General features: G+C 49.6%; 1 long non-coding RNA gene across 2 annotated transcripts; it reads left to right on the top strand.

The window, feature by feature from the left end:
* Positions 1 to 255: 255 nt before the first annotated feature.
* Positions 256 to 6973, top strand: LOC124969801 (uncharacterized). Of its 2 annotated transcripts, none has more exons than XR_007106037.1 (4): positions 256 to 1266; positions 1984 to 2214; positions 3737 to 3891; positions 4349 to 6973. It is a non-coding gene; the product is annotated as an uncharacterized LOC124969801 (long non-coding RNA). The 2 variants fall into 2 exon arrangements; XR_007106038.1 differs by having other exon boundaries at positions 1984 to 2962.
* The last annotated feature ends 18519 nt before the right edge of the window (positions 6974 to 25492 follow it).

Genomic DNA, 25492 nt, shown 5'->3' with positions numbered 1-25492 from the left:
CCAAGATCAGCCTGTTCCATTCTGGGGTTCTTTAAGGAAATACTAAATCAAGATGAATATTTCAATTCTGAGTCAGCCTTGGTTTCGCTTTCTAAATCACTCAACGGCGATCTGGTAAGATGTTAAGAAATGAGTAAAAAGAAAAAAAAAATTGAAGAGTTGGGTGGAGGGAGAAAGAAGGAGCAGGTTTCAGGGGAGGTCACCTGGGAGCGACTGTGGCCCGGCTGTAATTAATAACATGGCGGACAGGACAGAGGCGGCCGTGTTAATCACAGCCTTCCCTCCTGGCTCACTTCTCTCTAGGGCCCCCTTGAGGTGCTCACTGAGTTTAATTACTCTCCCCAGGAGGCCTTTCTCCCCTCCCGCAGCCAGATTGTCACTGATGGGGGGGGGGGAGGGCAGGAACGCTGTCCCGTGTCCCCAGAGAATCAGAAAAACAAGAACAGCCACCGCTGAACTGGTTCAGTAAATCATTGATCTGCACGTCAGAAAGTTCCAGACCTACAGCCTAGATTGAGTGCTTTGTCGCCCAGGTCAGGACTTCTCCCGTTTTGCTGTGCTCAGTGGACTCACTGGGGTGGAATGGGGTGGGGTGGGGAGGTCCTGTTGAAGGGCAGAGCTGGCATCGGCAGGTCTGGGGCGGAGGCTGGGGTTCTGCGTTTCTTCCAGGCATCCAGGGGCTACTGATGTGGCAGGTCTGGAGACGACGCTCAGCTCCGAGGAGAGTCTAAGGTTCCCAAACTCGCCTGCCCATTTGAGTCACCAGGGCAACCTCCAAGAACTACTGATGCCTGGGTCTTATCATCAGATCCTGATGTGGATGAAGCCTGAGCGTTAGGATCCTACAAAGCTTCCAAGGAGATTCCAGTAGAAGGTCCGAGGCCCATGGCCTGAGGCTAGAGCGGTGGCTCTCAAACTTCTAGCACCTGGAGAGTTTGTTACAAACAGATCATGGGCGGAGCATGTGGCTCAGTGGGAGACTCCTTGCTTAGCAGGTGCCAGGCTCTGGGTGGGTTCCGCCCCCAGCACGGCAACAAATAAACCAACCAGGTCCCGGGGCCCCACCCTCCTGAGTTTTTGATTCAGTAGGTCTGGGTGGGGCCTGGGGATTGGCATTTCTCAAAGGGTGTTGCCCAATCGGCTGGTCTTGGGATCTCACTTTGTAAACCACAACCTGCAGGCGGATGGGGAAGAGGAGGGATCAGAGAGATAAAAGCAGCCTTGCCAAGGAAGCCGTGGGGTCGTCTCACTTAGGCAAGTACTTAGGTAAGTGAATTGCCAGGGTCCAGGAGCGCCGTTGGTTGTTCTTGTCTTGTCACCTGGGGAAGACTGCGTGGTCCCTCACTGTGGTGCAAGTCTTGTGGATTCCCTGTCGGTCTTCTCCACGTGAGCAACCCTTTGCTAGAGTTCACAGACCTCTTCGCATCCCTCAGCTCACGTACCAGCTTAGAAAGTTCTGTTGTCATTGTGATTATGAATGGAATATCTTTCTGGAAAGTTTGCAAAAAAAAAAAAAAAAAAAAAAAAATTGTGTGTGTGTGTGTGTGTGTGTGTGTGTGTGTTAAGACTGAACCCCAGGACCCTGCTCTTGCTGAGCACACAGTCTTCCACTGAGCTACCCACCAGTCTCTGCAAACATATTTTTGAAGCCAAGTAGTCTACCCAGATAAAGCATCCCCACAGAGAAAATGATGCAAGATGGGAAGCCTAGAGGGCCAAGAAGTATGTGGGCCATTAAGTCATAGAAACTTGGGCCATTAAGCCAGAGAAACTTTCTGCATGCACCTCTCAGGCTGGACGTTAAAACTCCTGCTGAGAGCTGGTTATTTAATTACACCACAAGCAAAATTTTAGAAATTGCTTCTAAATGTTTCTTCCAGGCCTATAGGGGCCCCGGGCTGGGCTGGTGTGTGGCCAGGCTAATTTTTGCCTGCTGACAGGGATCTTAAACATTGCTCTTTTGTTTCATTCTGTTTTATGTAGACTATAAATTAGACGGCAAAGCCAAGCCAGACAAAGGAAGACAAGGGATCGATTTTATTTTTCCTCTCCCAAATACCACATCCAACATTGACCTTGCAAATGACTCTGAAACTGACCTTGAACCTACGTTCATCCAGTATGATTTTCGGGCCACCACGGTGAACAGAACGGACAGTGCCTGCCGTCACAGAGCTTCAGAGTTGGTGCAAGAAAGAGAAGCCACGAGTAAAGGTCCTACCCCGAGCTGCACATTGAGATGCGTCCCCAAATCGGGGGACTCCTCCGGAATTGTCCTTCACTTGCCCTCTCCTTTGCCCTTTGACCCTGACTGAATCCTTCTCTTTTGTTTTGTTTTGTGTTCTGGTCCTGGGGGTTGAACCCAGGGCTGCTCTACCACGGAGGTACATTCCCAACCCTTTTGATTCTGTTTTGAGACAGGGTCTCCCTAAGTTTCCCAGGCTGACCTTGAACTGACCACCTTCCTGCCTCGCACCCCCCGGAATGGCTGAGATCACAGGGGCACAGCACCACGCCTGGCTTTATACCCCTTCCCTTTTGTCTGGAATTATAAATTCGGCCTCAGTGATTCTGAATCATCTTTGGATTTACAGAACCGGGAACATCTGATGACCTTTGTAACACCCCCCCCTTTAGTCTTTAGTACTAAGACAGAGCCACCTCAAAGAACTACAGGAGCTAGCTGGGGGAGGACCACGGCGGTACGCCAGTGTCCTGGTCAGAGGAGAAAGGAGACACAGAGCCCTGTACCAGAAGAGCCTGCTCATCACACGCCCATCCTGACCCCTTTCCAGCCCTTTGCACCAGAGACCCCCAAGATGGAACTTGGAGATTGTGCCCCTCCATCTTCTCAAGATTGCTTGGCCTTGAATAAACCTGGCTCCTCAGCTGCTGGATACTGGCTTGTGAGCCGTGGACAGGCCAGACCTTCACCCGGTAACATGAGAGAAAAATAACAGAGGTATCATTCATCGTGGAAGTCCAAAGAGCTTGACCTCAGCTGGGCCCTAGAGGGTGACAAAAGGGGAACCAGGGAGTAATTGTGCAGGGGAAGCATTTCAGCTAGAAAGAAAAAGTCCCTGAGGTGGCAAAGAACTTGGCGATAGCTGGGAACTGAGATACATGCTAGGTTAAACATTTTTCATCCAAGAGGGGTGCAGCGGTTCACGCCTGTAATTCCAGTAGCTCGGGAGGCTGAAGAAGGAGGATCGAAAGTTCGAAGCCAGCCTTAGCAAAAGCGAGTCCGTAAGCAACTCAGTGAGATCCTGCCTCTAAATAACATACAAAATAGGGCTGGGGCTGGGGCTCAGTGGTTGAGTGCCCCCAAGTTCAATCCCTACTACCCGTCCTCCCCCTGTAAATTATTCATCCAGGTGAGGTGGTGCACACCTGTAATCCCAGCTACGTGGGGAGGGCTGAAGCAGGAGGATCCCACGTTCAACGTCAGCCACAAGGAAAGGTTGGGTTGTAGCCCAGTGGTAAGCACCCCCGAGTTCAATCCACAGTACAGCACAAACAAAATAAGCTATTTTCTTCCTCCATTTCTCCATATCTCAATGACTAGTTGTAGAACTCATTTAAATGCTGGTCTTTTGTATGGTCCGTGCCCAGATTATAGGAAAGGTCACAATTAAAAGGTAGTTATCAGGAGAGCATAAAGCAGAGACTGACGGGGCAGAAACCAGACACACTGACCTTCAAGCCTCTGAATAATCGTGGTTTCTTTGACTTACAGGTTTGGAGTGACTCTGTGACCTCTGGACGGAGATAGGACAGCCGCAGTGCCATTTGTCAAGACTAAGGAACCACGTGGAGCCCACCTGCCCGAGAGCGAGCTGACACTCCCACAGAAGGTGCTAGATGGACCTTCCCTCAGTGGCACCAAGCAAGGTGGGCCCGGGCGTGACCGTCGTCCTCCAGCATGCCAGCTTGTTGCTGATGAGACCTTTGCTTCTCTTGTCACTCTGTCCCTGAGTCACTGGCTGTCTTGGGCGGCAGCAGAACTGGACCTTTCATGGTTGGGGAAGGAGAAAGGGAGAAATAGGTTCTCCAGAGAACAGAACCAATGGAAGAGAGGGACAGAGAGAGATTATAAGGACTGGCTCGCATGATGATGGAGGCGGGACATCCTGAGGACTGAGGAAAAGAAAGGGCAGTGAGTTCGAGGTCCGGGTCTAAACCCAGAGGCCGGTGCAGTAGTGCAGCCAGGGGTGCTAAGGCCAAACCCTGAGCCCACACCCAGAGGACCCAGAGTGCTGGGGGTGTAAGTCCCACCAAGGGCCTGTCCCAGCTCGAGTCCTCAAGCAGGAGTGAATTTGCCCTTCTTCTCCCTTTCTGTCCCCAATAGAGATGGTGCGCATCTGGATCAGAGAAGACTCTGCTTTTCCTGCTGATTCCAAAGCTAACCTCTTCTGGAAGAACCTCACAGACACACCCAGAGTGATGTTTCACTGGATACGTGGACGTCCCGGGGCCCAGGCGAGTGGGCACAAAATGAACCATCCACGAGGGTGACAGACACAGGAGGTGCGGGAGGTGGTGGGGCTGTTGTGGTTTGTACCCGGTCAACCTGGTCAGGTTGGAAGTGTTTCCCAGAATCCTCTTCCCCACTGTACTTGACTCGAGAAAAGATAGGTGTGAGTGACGCAGAGAAGCCTGCGGGTTCTGCTTTGCCCTCGCCCTCCTCTGCTCTGCGTCCAACTCAGCTGATGACCAGCAGCAGCCCCAGACGCTTGCTGGCAGCCCTGGAGCTTTCCCTTGGTTGTCCTGCTTTGGTGGCTGAATGTGCTCGTCTGTCCAGATGGACTGGCCAGAGCCTCCTCTGATCCCGCAGCTTCCTGCCTGGACTGTCCCTTCCCCACTGACTCCTTCAACTCCGAATTCACAGTCACGCATCTCTTAATAAGGAGGATACATTCTGAGACATGCATAATTAGCAACATGATCTCCAGGGATTAAATATTATTGGGGGGGGTGCATGGCTGTAGTGTGTGTGCGCGCGTGCGCGGTGCTGGGGATTAAACCCAGGGCCTCCCACATGCTAAGCAAGGACTCTATCACTGATCTACATCCCCAGACCTTTTTTAAGTTCCATTTTGAGACAGGGTCTTGCTAAATTACCCAGACTGGTCTTGAACTTGGGACTCTCTTGCTTCAGCCGCCCAGCTGCACACCTATCTTCTAATTCCTAGATTAAGTTCCTTATCCTAGAACTCCCTCTGGACCCCGGCACCATGCCAGCACCTTCCCCAAGAGACCAGCATGATCAGTCAGCTTCTGTTCCCCAGACTATGAGCAACCAGAAGGTGGGGATCAAACACGCGGACGTAGCTGGGCACGGTGGCGCACGCCTGTAATCCCAGCAACGCAGGAGGACTGAGTGGGAGAATCATGAGATCGAGACTAGTGTGGTCAACTTAGCAAGACCCCGTCTCAAAAATTTAAAAAGTAAAAAATTAACAAAGGGGGAAGGTAGCTCAATGGGAGAGCTCTTGCCAGGCATGTGGGAGGCCCTGAGTTTGGTCCCCAGCACTGAAAAAAGACAAGACAAGAAACACAACATGCAAAGTGCATTGCTCCGCATCTCAAGGAGTTGGTCAAGAAGTACAATTCCCGCCGGGCGCCGTGGCGCACGCCTGTAATGCCAGCTGCTTGGGAGGCTGAGGCAGGAGGATCGAGAGTTCAAAGCCAGCCTCAGCCAAAGCGAGGCGCTAAGCAACTCAATGAGACTCTGTCTCTAAATCAAATATGAAATAGGGCTGGGGGTGTGGCCCAGTGGTTGAGTGCCCCTGAGGTCAATCCCTGGCATCACCCCCCCTCAAAAAAGAACAACTCCCCTGGCACTGCTTCGTGGGAGGAACTTTGGTAGCGACACATGAAACCAAACACTTCCTCTGCGTCTACCTGGGCCAGGTGGCCATTCTTCCTTCAAATCTGGTTCAAAGCACCAAGTGCGCCACTGTCCAATGCTCCACCCAAAGACAAGGACGGCAGCCTGCATTCCAAAGGCCGGACTGAAATCTTCAGTCACACCAAGGGAACACCTGTCTCTACCTTTGAACTTCACTGTGTTTTGTACGGGACATTCTGCAGGCGGATCTGTTGTGGTTTTTCAGCGAAGAGCAAACCAGCCGACATTTGTGTCTATTTTCTGTCTCATACTTCTCTGCCCTGTTCTGCACGCTCAATCTATCCCTTTAAAAAATAAACCTGGGCCAGGGGCTGTAGCTCAGCGGTGCAGTGCTTGCCCAGCATGATGCGCAAGGCCCTGGATTTAATCTCCCAAACCAAAAAACATCTGTTGAAGATGGAGGAAAGAAAAAAAAAAAAAAAAAAAACCAGCAATCTCTTTTCCTGTAGCCCACGGCATTTCTGCATTGAACCCTGACTGACAGATACCAGGGGACCAAGCCACACAGGCCAAGGTGAAGGCCAAGGGAAGCAATGCAAGGGCTCTGAGTCAGGCCACTGGCATGTGGCTCCCCTCCCCACAGTCAGGGTTCAAGGCCTCGCGGGTTCTAAACAGAACTGGGCACTGTGAAAAAGAACCTGCCGCGGGACCGTCTCCCTAGTGTCCCTGGTGCTGCTGCCTCCCTGGCAATTGCTATTTGACTCCTTGGAAGCAGAGGCGTCACCTGCGTCTACCAAGCAGAAGGATTACCGAGCGGAGGGGAGTCTTAGGTCCTCGGTGGCACATTTACACCACGGCTTTGGGGCCGGCACGGGAACAGGTTAGGGAGTTCACCTGAGCCTGAGAGCAGCTCTGATCTGCCCTCGGTCAGACCACTGGGGAGAGGAGTGCGTGCCATCCCCTGAAGGAGGAGCCACCTCAGAGTCCCCCCGGGAGCTTAAGAACAGATGCCTGAAGCTGGTGTGGTGGCAACACCTGCGGCCAGCTGCTCAGGAGGCTAAGGCAGGAGGATGGCAAAGTCAAGGCCACCCTAGGCAACTTACTCAGACACTGGTCGGTGGTGCTTCCACCTGTCCAACTATCCAGAAGCTCATGAGGGATCAGTGTCTTTCTAGAAGGACAGGGTTAGCTGCCACGGAAGTTCTGCCCCCTTTTCTCTCCTGTGCACAGGCCGCTTCCAGCTCCTGCCATGTCATGAAACAGCAGGATGCCCTCACCAAATGAGACCACTTCACTTGATCCTGAACTTCCTGTTCTCCAGACTGTGAACCAAAATAAACCTTTTCTTTTTTTCCCCCTCTATACAGTCCCTCCTTCCTCCATTCTTGCCCCCCTCCCACCCCCCATTATGTGTCATCATCCGGGACTGAACCCGGGGATGCTTTCCTCTGAGTTACATCCCTGGAACTTTTTAAAAATTTAGATCAAGCAAAGGGGAGGATATATATTATAAGCAACCGGTGACAGGGCACATTCCAAATGCTATCTGCTGATCAGAAAGAGAAGCTGTCAACCAAAAATGTCTTGAGAACAGCCAGACCACCGTCAACCTCCTCGTGACCACCAGGATGACACCATCCCCACGTCCACCCCATACCAAGTATCCTCTAGAAGAACAGCGCGAGACCCCAAAGCGTCTCTCACTCTCAAGATGGCCCCCGTCCCCCTCCAAGGCCTGCTCCTCTGCTTGTGCCACTGATGTATCTTGAAATTCTTTTCGGTGACATACGTCAATGATGCCATTATCCCGAGTTGGGGGGGTCCCCTCTCTGGACCTCCACGGACCCCTCTGGAGACACCAACACCTGAAGTGAGGCCCAGGCTTCAACCACAGCACCCAGGCAGGTCGCGAAGGGGGAAGCCTTATGCTTTGCTTAATGGATTCTGAAACTACACGCTCGCACTTTGCACAGGCTAATGACGGCGTGCTGGCGATTCGCACGAGAGCGTGGATTTACGGTAACGCCAAGATGGTAGACCTCCCAGAGGTTTGGAGGTGACAGGCCTGGGAAAGAAACTGGCTTAGAGAGTGGCAGATCTCAGGGGGAACCTGAAAGAAGGTCCAGATGGAAGTGGTAGTCTCCCTTTCCCTCCTTTCCATCTGTCTTTATTTCTCCCAGGCTATCTCAAGGGAACTATGGTGTCTCAATAGGCAGTTTTGGAAGGGCCTAGTGGGAGGTGTTTGGGTCATGAATGCTCCGCCCTCCAGAAGCTTCCACCTGTCCAACTATCCAGAAGCTCATGAGGGATCAGTGTTCTTCTAGAAGGACAGGGTTAGCTGCCACGGAAGTTCTGCCCCCTTTTCTCTCCTGTGCACAGGCCGCTTCCAGCTCCTGCCATGTCATGAAACAGCAGGATGCCCTCACCAAATGAGACCACTTCACTTGATCCTGAACTTCCTGTTCTCCAGACTGTGAACCAAAATAAACCTTTTCTTTTTTTCCCCCTCTATACAGTCCCTCCTTCCTCCATTCTTGCCCCCCTCCCACCCTCCATTATGTGTCATCATCCGCTTATCAGCGAGATCATTCGTCCTTTGGTTTTTTGAGATTGGCTTGTCTCACTTAGCATGATATTCTCCAATTTCATCCATTTGCCTGCAAATGCCATAATTTTATTATTCTTTATAACTGAGTAATATTCCATTCTATATATATACCACAGTTTCTTTATCCATTCATCTACTGAAGGACATCTAGGTTGGTTCCACAGTCTGGCTATTGTGAATTGAGCAGCTATGAACATTGATGTGGCTGTATCTCTGTAGTATGCTGATTTTAAGTCCTTTGGGTATAGGCCAAGGAGTGGGATAGCTGGGTCAAATGGTGGGTCCATTCCAAGTTTTCTAAGGAGTCTCCACACTGCTTTCCAGAGTGGCTGCACTAATTTGCAGCCCCACCAGCAATGTATGAGTGTACCTTTCTCCCCACATCCTCGCCAACACCCATTGTTGCTTGTATTCTTGATAATCGCCATTCTAATTGGGGTGAGATGGAATCTTAGTGTAGTTTTGATTTGCATTTCTCTTATTACTAAAGATGGTGAACATTTTTTCATATGTTTGTTGATTGCTTGTAGATCTTCTGTGAAGTGTCTGTTCATTTCCTTAGCCCATTTGTTGATTGGGTTATTTGTATTCTTGGTGTAGAGTTTTTTGAGTTCTTTATATATTCTGGAAATTAGTGCTCTATCTGAAGTATGATTGGCAAAGATATTCTCCCACTCTGTAGGCTCTCTCTTCGCATTGCTGATAGTTTCCTTTGCTGAGAGAAAGTTATTTAGTTTGAATCTGTCCCAGTTATTGATTCTTGCTTTTATTTCTTGTGCTATGGGAGTCCTGTTAAGGAAGTCTGATCCTAATCCGACATGTTGAAGATTTGGACCTACTTTTTCTTCTATAAGATGCAGGGTCTCTGGTCTGACTTCAAGGTCCTTGATCCATTGTGAGTTGAGTTTTGTGCAGGATGAGAGATAGGGGTTTAGTTTCATTCTGTTGCATATGGATTTCCAGTTTTCCCAGCACCATTTGTTGAAGAGGCTATCTTTTCTCCATTGCATATTTTTGGCCCCTTTGTCTAGTATGAGAAAATTGTATTTATTTGGGTTTGTGTCTGTGTCCTCTATTCTGTACCATTGATCTACCTGTCTACAAAATAAACCTTTTTTTTCTTATAAATCATCCAGTGTTGGGTATTTTCTTATAGCAACAAAAACCAGACAAAGACTGTTGGCACCTCGGCCAAAATGCAAGTAAAGGTTGCAGCAAGCTTCTGTTTATTCTTAGCCGGTCTTCATTTTTTCTCCATAGTCTACCTCCTGGACACGGCCTGGCACACGGCCAGCACGTGGGCATGATTGTCAGTCATGGGACTGCACATTGCTGAGGCGGGGCTGGTGTGGTCCTTCCACGGTGCTCCTGGCCTGGACACTCAAGCCCCAGCACTCCCAGGCCTCCTCTCAGCCCCACCCTCTCTCCACGGCTCCAGATCTGCTTGCACAGTGGCCAACTCCCCATCTAGAAGGGGACATCCCAGGCCCCTGACACTTCTGTTTCCTCCTTTCCTCCCGGAGATCCTTGCCTGGCCTCCCGGCCTGGACACCCCAGCACCCAGGCCGGCACCTGGACATCAGCCTGTCTCCTCCACTCATTCTCCCAACCTGGGGTTGATCAGTCAGCACGTCCTGTCCGTTCTACCTCCAGAATGCCTGGCGAATCCGCCCCTCCTCCTGCTCCCTTCCTGGCTCTGGCTTTGATTGCAGCAACAGCACGGGAACTGGTCCAACTGCCTCCAGTACATTCCTGTCCCGAGCACCCAGGGGACATCTCATTCCCCCAACAACGCACTTCTGACCGGGAGACCCCCTGATTGACAGCCTCTTGGTCACCCTCAGATAATGGCACAAGACCTGGTCCCTGCCCACCTTTCCTGCTTCCCTTCTGGGTATAGCTTATGCTCTAACCATGCTGGGTGACTTCTAGCTTCCAGAACGTTCTGGTACTCCCTGTTTGTTCCGGCTGTTCTCTCTGCCAGGCACACCTACCCTCCCCTCGCCTCCTGGGCAGGTTGCTCTTCTGCTTCGAGCCCTGGCCTGTCTGTCGCCATGGAGAAGTCAGCTCCTTGCTGAGCCACATTCACCCCAGATAGGACTGCTCTGGGCTTTGGGCTAGGATAAGATTTCTTTTTCTGTCCCCCACCCCTCTTGTGTAAATTCCTTGAGGGCAGGAATTTTATTTTTTAACCTCTGCCCTCTCAGAACTAAACAGCCTGGCCCTTGGCAAATATCAAAATGTAAATATGTGTTGAGCAAATAAATGTTACTAAAGAAATGAGCTGGATCAGGGCTGGGTTATCCCGTGGAGAATAGGTCCAGTAGAGAAACTCCCCACAACGTGCAAAAAATTATTTGCAAAGAATTTGATAGTTGGAAAGAAGCATTGATGTGTCATTTTGAGAAAAATAAGTGAGAACTTCAGGAACTTTTTTACAGTCCTCTCGCTGTTCAGTCTTTTGTATTATAATCAATGAACAATCACAGAACTTTTTATTAGCTTTTAAAACGTTTAGGACCTGGGCTGCGGAATGTAGCTCAGTGGTAAAGCATTGGCTCAGTGTTCACAAGGCCCTGGTTTTTTTGTGTGTGGTGCTGGGGATCGAACCTAGGGCCTCATTCATGGTAGGAAAGCCCACTGCAAATTGGTGCAGCCACTTTGGAAAGCAGTATGGAGATTCCTCAGAAAACTTAGAATGGACCCACCTTTTGACCCAGTTATCCCACTCCTCAGTTTATACCCAAAGGACTTAAAATCAGCATACTACAGTGATGCAGCCACATAAATGTTCATAGCTGCTCAATTCACAATAGCTAGAACCAACCAAGATGCCCTTCAACAGATGAATGGATAAAGAAACTGGTATATATACACAATGGAATATTACTCAGCTGTAAAGAAGTATAATATTATAGCATTTGCAGATAAATGGGTGGAATTGAGAGTATCATGCTAAGTGAAATAAGCCAATCCCAAAAAACCAAATGCCGAATGTTTTCCCTGAGAAGTGGATGCTGATACATAATGGGGGGCGGGGTAAGAGAAGAATGGAGGACCTTTAGATTACATAGAAGGAAATGAGAGGGAAGAGGAGATGGGGGTAGGAAAGATGGAATGAAACAGACATCATGACCCTACGTACACGTATGATTACATGAACGGTGTGAATCTACATTGTGCCCAACCATAGAAATGAAAAGTTGTACTCCATTTGTGTACAATGATCAAAATGCAGTCTGTAAAAATTAAAAGAATAAGTAACTTATAAATTAAAATAAAATAAAGGAAAGTCGAGCTACTCCATGTTGTTAGAGGCCAGATCTGGTATGGCCAGATCTGTCACGCCCCCTCTCATTTAAAAAGAAAAATATAGAGAGAAAGCCCCCTGCCACTGAGTCACACCCCAGCCTCAGCCCCATTCTTTTGATTTTTGATTTTGATGCAGGGTCTCACTAAGTTGCCGAGGGTCTTGCTACATTGCTGAGGCTGGCCTTAAATATGTGATCCTCCTGCCTCAGCCTCCCGAGTTGCTGGGATCACAGGTGAGCACCATAGTGCCTGGGTTTTATGATTTTTTTTTTTTTTTTTTTTTTTTTGCAGTACTGGGGATTTGAACCCAGGGCCTTGTGCTTGCGAGGCAAGCACTCTACCAACTGAGCTATATCCCCAGCCGGATTTATGATTATTTTTAATGTTGACCTTTTTTTGCGGTGCTGGGGATTAAACCCAGGGCCTCTCACCTGCTAAGGAAGCAAGTCCTCTATTACTAAGCTACAGTCCCAGCCCAGGCCTTGACTTTAAAAAAAAAATCATGCAAATGCTTATAACCATCAAAGTTACCATTTTAGCCGTTTGGAGTGCACAGTTTGGTGACACCAGAACAGGTGTCACGCTGTGCAACCCTCACCACCGTTTTGTCACACAAACTGAAACACCAGGCCCACTGAACAGTGCTTCCCATCTCTCTCACCCCAGCTCCTGGCAACCGCTTTCTGAATGACATACCCTTTCATAAGAATCAGAGCTGTTGTTTGACAAACGTCCCACCTGCTATATTGGTCGGGTGGCTTCCTCCTGGCATTGTTCACTCCCTTGCCTGTCTTTCCTGGAAATGGGAAGGTCGTTTCCAGGCTCAGTGGAGTCTGGCTACGGGGGGGGGGGGGGGGGGGGGGGGGGGGGGGGGGGGCAGGTCCCAGTGCGCCAGGTCAGAAGGCACGCAGCATCATGCTGCCACGCCACCACGCCGGGGGGCGAAGTCTCCTAGCATCTTCCCCTCCATCTCCATCCCAAAGGGTCTCTGGGCAGATGTTCCCATGGCTCCTGTAGCTGCCTCCAGCAAATGACAGGCTGGATTTTCTCCCAGCTCTTGTCTTCTGCCTTCAAAGCCAGCCCTGGGGCAGGGGGTGGGCACTCAGAGGCAGGGCACTTGCTTAGCATGCCTGAGGCTCTAGATTGGACCCCGGCCAGGAAAACAAAGAACAAAAGCAAATGCAGTCATCATCTTATTTATTTATTATTAATGCTAGGGAATCACCCCAGGGGTGCTTTACCACTGAGCTGCACTGGCAGCCCTTTCTATTTTTTGAGACAGGGTCTTGCTAAGTTGCTTAGGGTTGATAAACTGCTGAGGCTGGCCTCAAACTTGCGATCCTCCTGCATCAGCCTCCCAAGTTGCTGAGATGACAGGTATGTACCACCCTGCACAGCCCCGATATTAATTTTTAGCAGCCCAGGACGGGAAGTAAATATTCAGTTAAATTACTTATATCCAGAACACTGCTTTTTTTTTTTTTTTTTTTTTGGTACCAGGGATTGAACCCCAGAAGCTTTACCAGTGAGTCATATCCCTGGCTCCCCTTTTTTTTTTTCTGGGGTACTAGGGATTAAACTCAGGGTCACCCAACCACTGAGCCACATCCCCAGCCGGAGTTGTTTATCGCCTCACTTCTGCTGAGGCTGACTTAGAGTTTGCGATCCTCCTGCCTCAGCCTCCTGAGCTGAAGAATTACAGGCGGGCACACCAAGCCCCCTTTTTTTTTTTTTTTTTTGATATTTTACTTACTCATTAAGTTGCTTAGAATGCTGCTTTTATCTCAAGATGTTTTTTTATGCTTTGCTTTTTGATGGCTAAACGGGCATGAGTCTCTCTGTGCTTTGATGTTATCAACCTGGTGTTTTCCTTCCAAAGGCGCCAACGTAGACAGTTTTTGGAAAGCCTGAGTCAGGTTAAGATCTAGCGGAACCTTCGGTCTTGTCCTCTAGCTCCTCAACCAGAAGCGGAGATGTCTACTTTGGCTTCAATTCTGGGCAGAAGGACGTCAAAGGAACCCACTCAGCAATCCCTGCAGAACTCAGGAAGGTTGGAGGAGGGACGGGCAATAATGGTCACAAAAATAGCTGCGAGTTGCTGGACACCTGTTGCCGGGGTGGCCGTGTGGAGTTCTTTCCACACCGAAATTCTCTGATTCTCCGACGACAGCCGTTTGTACCGCCGTCGTCCCAAGTGAGACCTGCCATTCACACACGCCCGACTTTTTATTTTTTAACACGGACAGGATTGTGTCTTTCCACAATGTCGGAATGTACGGAAGTATCAATAAATTCACAAGCTGCTTTAATTTCATCGACTCTCCTTCATGAGCATCTTGGTTTTGCTTGGTGATTGTGACCACGGTCATCATGAAATCTTTCAGTCCTTTTTCTTTCTTCCAGTTCTGGGGATGAGGGGTGAACGCAGGTCCGTGCACAGGCTAGGCAAGCGCTCTACCACTGAGCTACGCTCCCCACCCTTTTTATTTTGAAATAGGGTCTTGCCAAGTTTGAGGCTGGCCTCAAACTTGCCATCCTCCTGCCTCAGCCTCCTGAGTCACTCAGACTACAAACGTGCCTGGCTCCGCATTCCAATCTTAATTACTTCATATTTATGATATTCAAATAACACATCCCATTTCACACAATGACATACAGGTTACAGAAAGGCTAGACAGGGTTTGGGATTTAAAGAGGCAGTACAGAGAGAAATGCAGAGTCACTGCAGATTAACAAAAGGCGGAGCTGTCAAAGTGAGTTGTCACACTGAGAGTTGAGGTCCTGGGATAGTTCATCTCCTGGACGAGGCCCCGGATGAGTGACCAGGTGACTGGTCACGCTGCAGATTGAGGTGCCCCTTCTTTTTTTGGTGGAGGGGAGTACTGGGGATGGAACTCAGGGGCGCTCGGTCACTGAGCCACGTCCCCAGCCCTATTTTGTATTTTATTTAGAGACAGGGTCTCACTGAGTTGCTTAGCACCTCATTTTTGCTGAGGCTGGTTTTGAGCTGGCGATCCTCCTGCCTCAGCCTCCTGAGCCGCTGGGATTACAGACTTGTGCCACTGCGCCCAGCAAGACACCCCCGTTTTTAAAGGAGTCTTAGGTGAGGAGTTTCACAGGTGAGAGCTGAGCCTGCATGCCTGGTATCCCTGATACGATGCGTCCGTTGCTCCTGGTTTAATCTGAGACGCTCACAGGTGGTAATTTTCATTAGCATGAATAAGTCATTCATCAGTCTGTGCCTTAGGGCTGTGCCGGCCGCTGGGGGAACATCGTTTTGGATGAACTCTGGGGTCCAACATCTGCGGGCTGTCTACCCGTTAGACAAGTTACCAAGGCCTCCGTCTTAGCGCTGGAGCTCAAAATGCCCGGAGCTCAAACTCCGCCTTGTGAAAGGGAGTAACCCGGGCTGGGCCGGCCAAAGGGACCCTGTGCAGGGCACAGCTCAGCTCCGTCCTCGCACTACCCGCTGCCCAGAGTTAGCATCAGATCCCAACAGCCAAGGGGCTCAGGCCACCCCAGTTCAGAACCAGTCACCAGGCCCAGGACGCCCAGCCTCCTGAGGACGGCAGTAAATTTGGGGTCCCACGATCCTCTCCTCAAGTCTGGTAATTTGTTAGAATGACTCAAAAGCTCAGGATAATACCTCATCAGGCCTGCCAGGTAGCGGAAAGGACGTAACTCAGGAACTGCGGGCAGGCTGACGGGGTGGCGGGTGGCGCTCCCGGGCCCTCCCTGCACCCCGACCGTCCCCTGTCCAGGAACATTGCCAGGAGTTTTCCCAGCTCAATCTCCAGTCCCTCTCCCTTCCCCGAGGCTGGCGGGTGGGGCTGGAACTTCTCACCCGCCAATAGCCTGTGTTCTTTCAGGTAGCCGGTCCCACCCTCGAGCTATCCAGGAGCCCCACCCTAAGTCACCTCAGTAGCATAAACTCGGGCCTGAGTCAAACTGGGGGTGTGTGGTCAGGAGTAAGAAAGACACAGCTGGACTCAGTTGGTTCAGAGTCCGTTCCTGTCCACTGGTTGTATCGTGGGCTACCTCGAGGAAGGCAGAGGGAAGGAAGGAAACCGCTGGCTTCATTGTAAAATAAAGTTGGTACACGAAGCACATTTGGCAAAATGATAATATGAATTATATAGCTGGGCTGTGGGCGCTTATGTGTTTATAATGGAGTATTCTGTCTGAAATATTATTGTTGTTGTAGTTGTTATTTGCAGTGCTGGGCATGGAACACAGGGTCTCTCACGTGCTCAGCAAACGCTCCATCACTGAGCTATAGCCCCAGGCCCTGAAATATTATTTTAAAGGTTTTCTAGCCAAGAAAAAAAGTCTAAGCTGGGTGTGTGGTGCTTGCTTGTAATCCCAGTGGCTTGGGAGGCTGAGGCAGGAGGATCGAGACTTCAAAGTCAGCCTCAGCAATTTAGGCTCTAAGCAATTCGGTTACCCTGTCTCTAAATAAACTATAAAAAAGGGTTGGAGATGTGGCTGAGTGGTTAAGCGTCCCTGGGTTCAATCCCCAGTAGAAAAAAAAAAAAAAAGGTAAATAATGCAGAATTAAAACGGAAGGCAGATGGCTAAGTCTGGTAAACTGGAGAGGTCATGCATTGACAGTCACTGAACCTTAGTGCTAAAAAGGTGACTTCCTTTACCACTGAGCCACACCCTCAGCCCTTTTTATTTTTTATTTTGAGACAGGGTCTCACTAAGTCTGAGGGTCTTGCTAAATTGCTGAGGCTGGCCTCCAACTTGTGATCCTCCTGTCTCAGCCTCAGGGGTCGCTGGGATTGCAGGCAGGCACCAACACAGCGGGTGGGGTTCCCTTCATTTTAAAGCTGAATGGTATTCTGCACAGACAAGCTGCACTTGTCTGTCTGTCTTCATCCATTGATCACTTATGAGTCAGCGGGGGTCCCAGGCCCCCTACCTTTTGGCCGTTGTGACTGGTGCCGGTACAAACGCCATATCCGATCGAATCCCTGCTCCCACTTCTCTTGGGAATAAACCCAGAATTGGAATCGCCGGGTAATACGTGACTGTTTCATCAGAGGTCAAGAACCAATCGTCAGAGGTCAAGAACCGCCCTGCTCTTTTGCAGAGCCAGGCTGGTGATGCCGATGCCCTTGGTCCTTGCACCACACCGAGCCGCAAGTGAAGGTGATCGCCTGCCCAGATTGAGCAGTTCGGCTTCCACTGTCCCATCGGCTCTAGTCCCCAAACCCCTGAGAGCCCAGGTGTCCAAGGACAGGGCCCTGAAGTCAAGTGCACCCAGCCTCGGTCCTTCAGTACAGCACGCGGTCACCCAGGAGGACAGTCACAGACCTCGAGATCCACCTCTGCTCGACAGCAGCCCGCGCAGCTTGGCCTGAGCGTTTGCCGGCAGCAGACGCCTCGCACGACAGCCTCAACACACGTCGAAGGACCACAGATAAAATTAAGTAGATAAAATATCAAAGGGAGACGTCCCAGGCTGATTGAAGGTCCTGCTTCTTGAGGCTGAACAACGGCCGGATTTTGACGCTTTCCACACGTCTTTTGGTTACAGCTATTAATATTCTATCAGAAACCTAAGTTCTTTGCACTTCAACTTCACGGACCGTGTTGCTGAGGACTTGCTGTAATCTGTTTCTTTGTGTCTGGAATAATAGGCATAATGGGAATCACTGAATCTCATATGGAAGCCCAGCACAAAGAAATGTCTTCCTTTTCCAGAAATGAGACTGTGCGGAAGAGGGAAAAGAAAGCCATGGGCACTTATTGAGCACTTCATAGGTACTAAGCACTCCTCCTATGTTACTTTTTATTTGTTGAGAATGATTTGGGGAAGAAGCAACTGATGCTTTGAATATAATGAATCCACTGGTCAGCTACTGCTAGATAACAAACATCCCCATGTCTCAGCAGCATCAGATAGGAAGCATATTTGGATGAACTGGGATTGACTAATCTTGATTGGGTTAGCACCTGGCCACATCTCTTCTAAGACCAATAGGTTTCTTTCTTTCTTTCTTTCTTTCTCTTTCTTTCTTTCTTTCTTTCTTTCTTTCTTTCTTTCTTTCTTTCTTTTTTTAAGTGCTGGGGACTGAACACAGTCCCCAGCTGCCCAGCCCTTTATTTTTTTAATTGTGAGAAAAGTTGCTAAGGCTGGCCTCTAACTTTCCAACCTCCTGCCTCAGCCTCCTGAGTCATTGGGATTACAGGCACATGCTCTCACACCCAGCTGACCAACAGGTTTCTTGCGACACATTGTTCTCATGGAAGGAGGAGAGACACAGAAGAGAAAGCCCGATTGCACAAGCATTATCTTAAGGCTCTACTTATGTTTCCTTCATCAAAAGCCTACTAGCTAAGTCACGTGACCAAGTCCAAAGATAAGGCGTGGGGAAGTGCACTCTCCCTCTGTGAGGTCGCAAGTGAATGAATGATTCTACTACAGAGCAGAAGACGATTGGACCGCCTTTCCACACACCATGTGGCTTCGTCAAGCAGGGATTGATGTTTTTTCTCTCATAATAAGAAGTCCTGAGGTGTGAATTTGCTGTTGAGAGACAATAATTGACTCAGGCACACGTTTTAGTAAGAACTTCATATAAATAGTATCTTTCTGCACTGACCCTTTTTTCATTTGTCTTTTGCGCTCCACAGTGTGTTTTTGAGATTTATCCGTGTTGATTGACAGAGCTCTAAATGATCCATCTTAATGACTGTGTAATAGTCCACTGTACAGACACCTCACTGTTCGTTCTCTGTGGCCGTCTCATGGCTGACCACTTGTGTGTCTTTTTTGGCACATGGTGAGAATTTCCCTGGTAGCATTCACATCTGGAAGTGGAGTTAGTGTGTTTAAAGGGAAGCATACTTTTTTTTTTTTTTTTAATTTCCCAGTTCTGGGATCGAACCCAGGTATGCATTACCACTGAGCTTCATTCCCTGGTCCTTTTATTGAATTTTTTATTTCCAGACAGGGTCTTGCTTAGTTCTGAGGCTGGCCTTGAACTTGTGATCCTCCAGCCTGAACGTCCTGACTAGCTGGGATTACAGGTGCGTGCTGCTGTGCCTGGCTTCAAAGAGAAGCATAGATCTGACCTTCCCTGTCGCTCTACTCTGGTGAGTTGCCCCCATTTGCAGGAGATTTTCCAAACCCCCACAACCACACCGAGACTTGGCGTTATGAGATTTGCGTTCTTCCTCATCCAAGACCTATCTCACTGAGGTTACTCATTGCTTTTCCTTGATTACTAGTGAAGTACTCGACAGGATTCTTCATGAAGGGGTCTGTTCTGGTCCACAGGGCAGGAGTCTGCCCCCTCACAGGCTCAAGCAAGGTGAACGGATGAACGGTTTCAGAGGGAGGCACTGAGCAGGTGCGGGTCTTACCACACAGGTGACTTCTGCTCTGTTGGGAGGAGGGGCTGGGGTTGGGGGATGCGATGATTTGGATGTGGTTCAGAGTGCCCCTGGCTTTGTGTGCCGACATTTAAGCCTCATTGTGTGGTATGAAGGTGGAAGCTTAATCCGACTACGGTGTTTAGAATGGGACCTTTGGGAGCTGATTAGGATTAGATGAAGGTCATCAGGTGGAGTCCCATATTGAAATTGTAAGAAGAGAGAACAGAGGATACAGTCACACATACTCCCTGCTTTTGCCATGTGACATCCTGTGCTACCTCTGAAGGTCATCATCAGATGTGGGCCCAGGACTGTGAGCTAAATAAACCTCTTTTCTTGATAAAACTATCTACCCTCAAGTATTTTGTTATAGTAATACATAAGAGAATGATGTAGAGGATCTTAAGGGAAGCCAAAAACTCACCTTTTTAACTGCAACATGCCAAGGCTGTGACTGGCTGCAAGGACAGCTCTTCCCACAGCAATCCCTGTCGAGAGTGGAGGCTGCAGGTTACTGCTGGCCTTGCCACTTAGGGGTCAGCAGAGAGGTGAATTGTCAGAGGTCACAGTTCACGGATGCAGCTTATTTCTGATCAGCGGTGGTGGGGGAGATGGCTGAGTTTGGGGTATAGAGTTTGGAGTTTGGGTTTGTCCTTTGTAGACACACAGCTGTATTTGGACATGTCCCAGGGCACAGGATGAAGGGATGGACTTGGGTCTCTCCCCACCAGTGTCAGCAAGTCTTACAGTCCCCCCAGTTTTCTTCCTTTCTCCTCTCATTTCCCAGTGCAGGGACTGAAGCCAGGACCTCACACTTGCTAGGCCAGCGCTCTACCACTGAGCTACAACTCAGCCAGAAATAACAGCTTTAGCTTTGCATATGTTGGCCTAATCAAAGACTACATTTCCCAGTGTGCTTTGCACCTATAGCCACGTGACTAAGCTCTTGCCAATGGAATGCAAGAAAAAATGATGAGCGCTCTGTCCCAAGTCGTGTGATGGCACTAGGTTTGAGCCTCTGCACCGTATATAAATAAATAAAATAAAGGTCCATCGACAAGTAGAACAATATTTTTTGAAAACCTCTATTATTTCACTGTAGTGGAGACAGTAAGCATGTGAAGCTTTGTGTGCAATCTGGTCTCTGGTGTCACCGCTTAGCTCTTGTTCAAGCATAAACGTCGTCCTGCACGTTACAGAAATGAGCGTGCCTGGTTGTGTTTGGACAAATCCTACTCCCAGGGCTGGGGGCGTGGCTTGGTTGCAGAATCGTTGGCAGGTGAGACCCTGGGTGCCATCCCCAGCACCCTTCCTCCTCCCACAGACCTGTTTATAAAAGCAGGTGGCAGCTGGAGTTGGCCCACAGGCCACAGCTCATCCCTGGCCTAGAGACGGGACATTGGAGGATGAGTCACGGTAGGAGATCCAGGTAGGCCATGGCCGTGTGACCCCAGCCTAACCGAGGAGACCTAAGGAGGCGTTGGCTGGAAACGCTTTCCTCCCTGGCAAAATGAGCCCGAGAGGGAAGCAGCTCGCCTCCCGCCTGCTTTGCTGTACGTCATGGGAGGCCCCAGTGCTGAGAGTCGTGGCAGCCATTCTGCAGCCAAGAGGAAAGGCCTCTGCTGAACGTCAACACCCGGGCCACTTATGCCCTGGAACACCCGGCTCCCAGCTTCTGGTGGGGGTGGAGAAGACCTGGTGGTTTGAGCCACCTTACTTGCAGCCGAACACCCGCCAACCCGCAGCCCATCTGACCCGGCTGGCTTCGCTGTCTTTACTCAGGGTCACTTGCCCTCAATGGCCCACGACAGCCACAGGACTCATGACCTGTGTGCAGGTAGCTGCTTATGAAGGACGTTCCCTTCACGCAGCATCCTGGATCCCGCGCTGGCGTTCCGGGCGAGACCACCGCCACCCTTCGGCAGGTGGCGCCGAGCAGTCCCCGCTCCACGGAACCCGGACTCCTTTCCTAGGCTCCGGATGCATCACCACCGACTCCTTGGGAAGCATGTCAATCTTCCCAAGCTGGTAGGAATGGTTTGCAGAAGTCAGGTCTCCAAACACGAGCAGGGGCTGGAGAGCACTTGGATGGGGGTTCACATCCTGCTCCCCAAAGCAATGTGACTGTGGATGAGTGATTTCGTTCCCCTGAACTTTGACTTTACCATTTTTAGGATGGGGATAAGAACAGACCTACTCCAAAGAGTGCTGAGAATATTAAATAAAAAAAAAAATTCAGTCAGGTGCAGTGTTACATGCATATAATCCCAGCGGCTCAGGAGGCTGAAGCAGGAGGATTGCTGATTTAGAGGCCAGTCTCAGCAATTTAGTGAGGCTCTAAGCAACTCAGTGAGACCCTGTTTCTAAATAAAATCTAAAAAGGACTGGGGATGTTACTCAGTGGTTAAGCACCTCTGGATTCAATCTCCGGTACCAAAAAAAAAAAAAAAAAAATCATATGATGTGCTTAACATATTAAGCACACTGTAAATACAACCATTCTCAAAACTATCTCCATTTAGTCTTTTTATAAAATTTATTTTTATTTTAAGTCGTTATTTTAATTGTACAAATTTATGGGACACCATGTAATAATTCAAGGTATGCTACTGTGTATAATGATCAAATCAGTATAGTTAACATTTCCATGTCCTTACACATTTAAAAAAAATGGATTAACCCAAAGTAATTGTACCGATTTACGGGGTCATGTAGTTTCTTTAAAAGCTTTTCAGAGGTCTAAAGAGAGAAAAGTTCAGGTTTTGTCTTTTCAAGAAGATTGTAATCCAAGTTGATGAATTTCACTTGCCAGAAAATTCAAGAAGAACCCAATCTGACGTTTAAACTGGGTTTTGTGAAATGCACATGATCCATCGGATTTGGTTTTTCCCTCTTCATTCATTCAGATTTCCACCACATCACACCTTGGACGGCTCAGTCGCTCGCTCACTCCCTGAAATGAGGGCGTGGCCCTCTGGATCTGCTCCACCCGCGTCTCTCCCACCCCACGTCTAGACTCAGGACTCCCTCTCCCTGGGCTTCCTGATGCAGAGTCCAGGCGGCTCTGCGTTACCCTGTGTGATCCCCAGCCAGTTCGTTCTCCTTCTGTGCCCAGGAGCCTCATCTACAAAACAATCATGTTGTGCCCCGCATTGACCCCAGGACTTTCCTCGCTTCCCTAGGAACCATCCTGTACCCCAACAACAGTCACCGAGTTTCCACAGGATGGGCCTCTACTTGCCATGTCCCCCTGACGCCCTTTATGCCAGAGATGAAGCTCCGAGGCAGGGCAGGCCTGCACAGATTTGTGCTACTGAAGAGTGGGAGACTGCTTTCCCCTGGGTCCTGCCCGAGGTTCTTAATTGGCTTCCATATTAGTTTTTTGTTACTATAACAAAATACCGGAAGCAGGCTACTTTATAAAGAAAAGGGGTTTATTTTGCTCTCAGTTCTGGAAGTGCAAGGCCTAAGGGTCCCCACCTGGTGATGGCCTTCTTGCTGGCAGAGTCCTGAGGCAGCACAAGACACCACAGGGAGGAAGTGGGGGTTTGTGTGCCTGTGTTTGATGGCTTCTCTCCCTCTTTTTATGTTTGCAGTGCTGGAAATCAACCCAGGGCCTTGCACTCACTTGAGCTACTCCCTGAACTCCCCTTCCCCGCCCCCTTTTTAAAATTTTGGTGCTGGGGACTGAACCCAGGGGCACTTTACCACTGAGCTACTCCCCAGTTCATTTTTCATTTTTTACTTTGAGACCGGGTCTCGCTAAGTTACTGAGGCTGGCCTTGAACTTGCAATCCTCCTCCCTCAGCCTCCTGAGTCACTGGGACTGTGGGCTTGGGCCACCGCACCCAGCTCAGCTCTTTTTCTAAAGTCCCCAGGATTCCATCTCGGTGGCTCCACCCTAATGATCCTAAGGGCTTGGCCAAAGCCCCGGCTCCAAAGCCTGCGGTTGGATGAAGCGTTTGCTCTCAGTACCTCACAGGAGGCCCGGGGGACACTCAGCCCACGTTCAGACCACACTGGCTGTGTTCGAGCATTGGCGAGGGCCTGCCATGCGTGCATGGTCTGGTGGTCCAGGCCAAAGCAGACACCAGGGAGGTGAGGTGACGCAGGTTAATCCGAGGGCTCCGCAGGGTGGGCCTCCTTTTCTGTTTCCTCTCTGCATCCTGAAGATAAAGAGGCTCTGCCGCTTCTATCCCCCAGCATACTCTGAGTCCCAAAGTCACATCCCCCAACAGGATTGTGAATGGCAGCCATAGGGACAGAACTTGAGACTTTGAGGACAGACACAGGCGCTGGACAGCCCAGGACAGAGAGTGTCCTGCGGGCATCCGGCAGCCCTGCAGCTCGACCGGCTCAGGGGTATGAATTAATAAAGCTGGTGACTTGACAGGTCCCAGAGCCAGGGCTGGGACTCCATCCCCAGTACCAGCTGAGACCAGCAGGATACTTCTGTCGCCTGGAATTTCTTCCTGCTCTGAGCACGCACCAGCCAGGACACTGTCCACAACAGAATGACATCACTGGTCGGCTTTGCGTGACTTCACAGGTTATCTATTCACCTACTGGTTTGTTCTCAGTCGACCCTCACTAGGGTGTAGACTCCATAAGGATTGGGTCTTCTTCTTTTCAACTGAGGTGAAATTCAGGTAATATACAACTCGCCACGTTAAAGTAAACAATTCAGTGGCAACGAGGATGTTCACAACACTGTGTGACCATCGCTTATACCTAGTTCCGTTTTCATGACCCCAAAAGAGATCCCACGATCATCCCTGGAAACCACTCATCTATTGTGTTTCTCCTCCCAAGCAGCTGGGAGTAGAGGTGCATGCCAAAATAACAAGTTAGCGTGTTTTTGAAGTTTACTCACCTTGTAACGTGTATCAATACTTCATTCCTTTTCACAGTTGACTAATACTCCCTTGTATGGATAGACCACATTTTTAACATCTGGCATGATTTGATGGACATTTGGGTTGATCCTACCTTTTGGTGATTGTGGGATAGCCTAGGTGTTTGTTTTGGGGCACTCCTTTTCCCCAGTGGCTAGAACAGTGCCGTCATGAAGAACAAGGGTGTGCCAGGTGTTACTCATCTCTAACCTCCTCCTTACAGATAGGCACTCCTGACAGGTGTGCAGATCTGAGACCACAAGGGTGAAGTGCACAGGGAAGCAGCAACAGCAGAAATCAATTTGAAAGGAGGAGAAAGGAGGGGGCTCCAACAGGAGACAAGCTTTCCATTTTCTACCCTTTGTACTTGAAAAAGTGAATCATGACACGGCAGAAAGACAGACATCTTTATATGTCCAGGTCTGAGGAAGGAAGTTATTTATCATCAGACAATCAAACACCAGGCATGGGGAGGTAGGGAGACTCACAGTAAATCACAACTAGGTGGAGAAGGTAGATCCTACTTACTGGGGCGAGATCCAGGGAGGAGGTCATTGAAATCCAATTGCTTCCCCTCAAAGGACTTCATTAAACTGCGGAAATTACCAGGAGCCTATTGCAACAGAAGAGCGAGCTAGCGAAGGGAGTAATTTCCCTTTAATTGTTGATGCAATTTGGAAGAAATTAAATTGCAATTAAGTCCGTGTACTTACGAGGAGACGGGGTGTGAACACCCTGTGGGGGGACCCCATCAGCCTTTTGAAAAGAACTGGCTTTTTTGTTCGGGATGGTTCGCTGGGGACCGCCCAGTTCCGAGGTGGGTTTGGCGGCTTCGGCGCGCCCTCTGGTGGCCACGTGTGGGAGGTTCGGCTATGGTCTCGGTTCCCCGGGAGAGGTGAGCGCAACCGCGCCGCAGTGCATCCGCAAATTAGCTCACTTTCAACCTGGAAGTTAGGACTCAGCGTGTGCCCCTTGGGGGTACAAGAAATGCTGTGTAGGTCAACTGATTTTTTTAAATTGCAATTATAGACACGATTGTAATTAGGATTACAATATCAAATAGTTTCGAGATCATGAACTGAAAAGTCACTTTCTCAGACCAGTTTTCCTCGTGTCCTCACTCCCTGACCCCTTAAAGTCCCATAGAGGGGATCACCACATTTCACAACTGGTGTTGGGGATGTGCTACCCCGAGCTGCACCCCCAATCCACCTCCTCTCATTACAGCGTGTGTTGGAGAACGTCCCATCTGAGCACGCGCAGATCTAGTTCGTCGTTCATATTTCCCAATGACCGGGTCCACCTTGCATTTCATGGATGTTCCTTAAGTTATTAATCAGTCCCCTATTGATGGACATGGAGGTTGCTTCTTATTTGCTGTGGTACTGGGGTGTTCAGGGGTGCTGGGCCACTGAGTTACGTCCCCAACTATTTAAAAAT

Source organism: Sciurus carolinensis, chromosome 18 (assembly GCF_902686445.1).
Source record: "Sciurus carolinensis chromosome 18, mSciCar1.2, whole genome shotgun sequence".
Classification (NCBI taxonomy): domain Eukaryota; kingdom Metazoa; phylum Chordata; class Mammalia; order Rodentia; family Sciuridae; genus Sciurus; species Sciurus carolinensis.
This window is presented reverse-complemented; position numbering and strand designations above follow the sequence as displayed.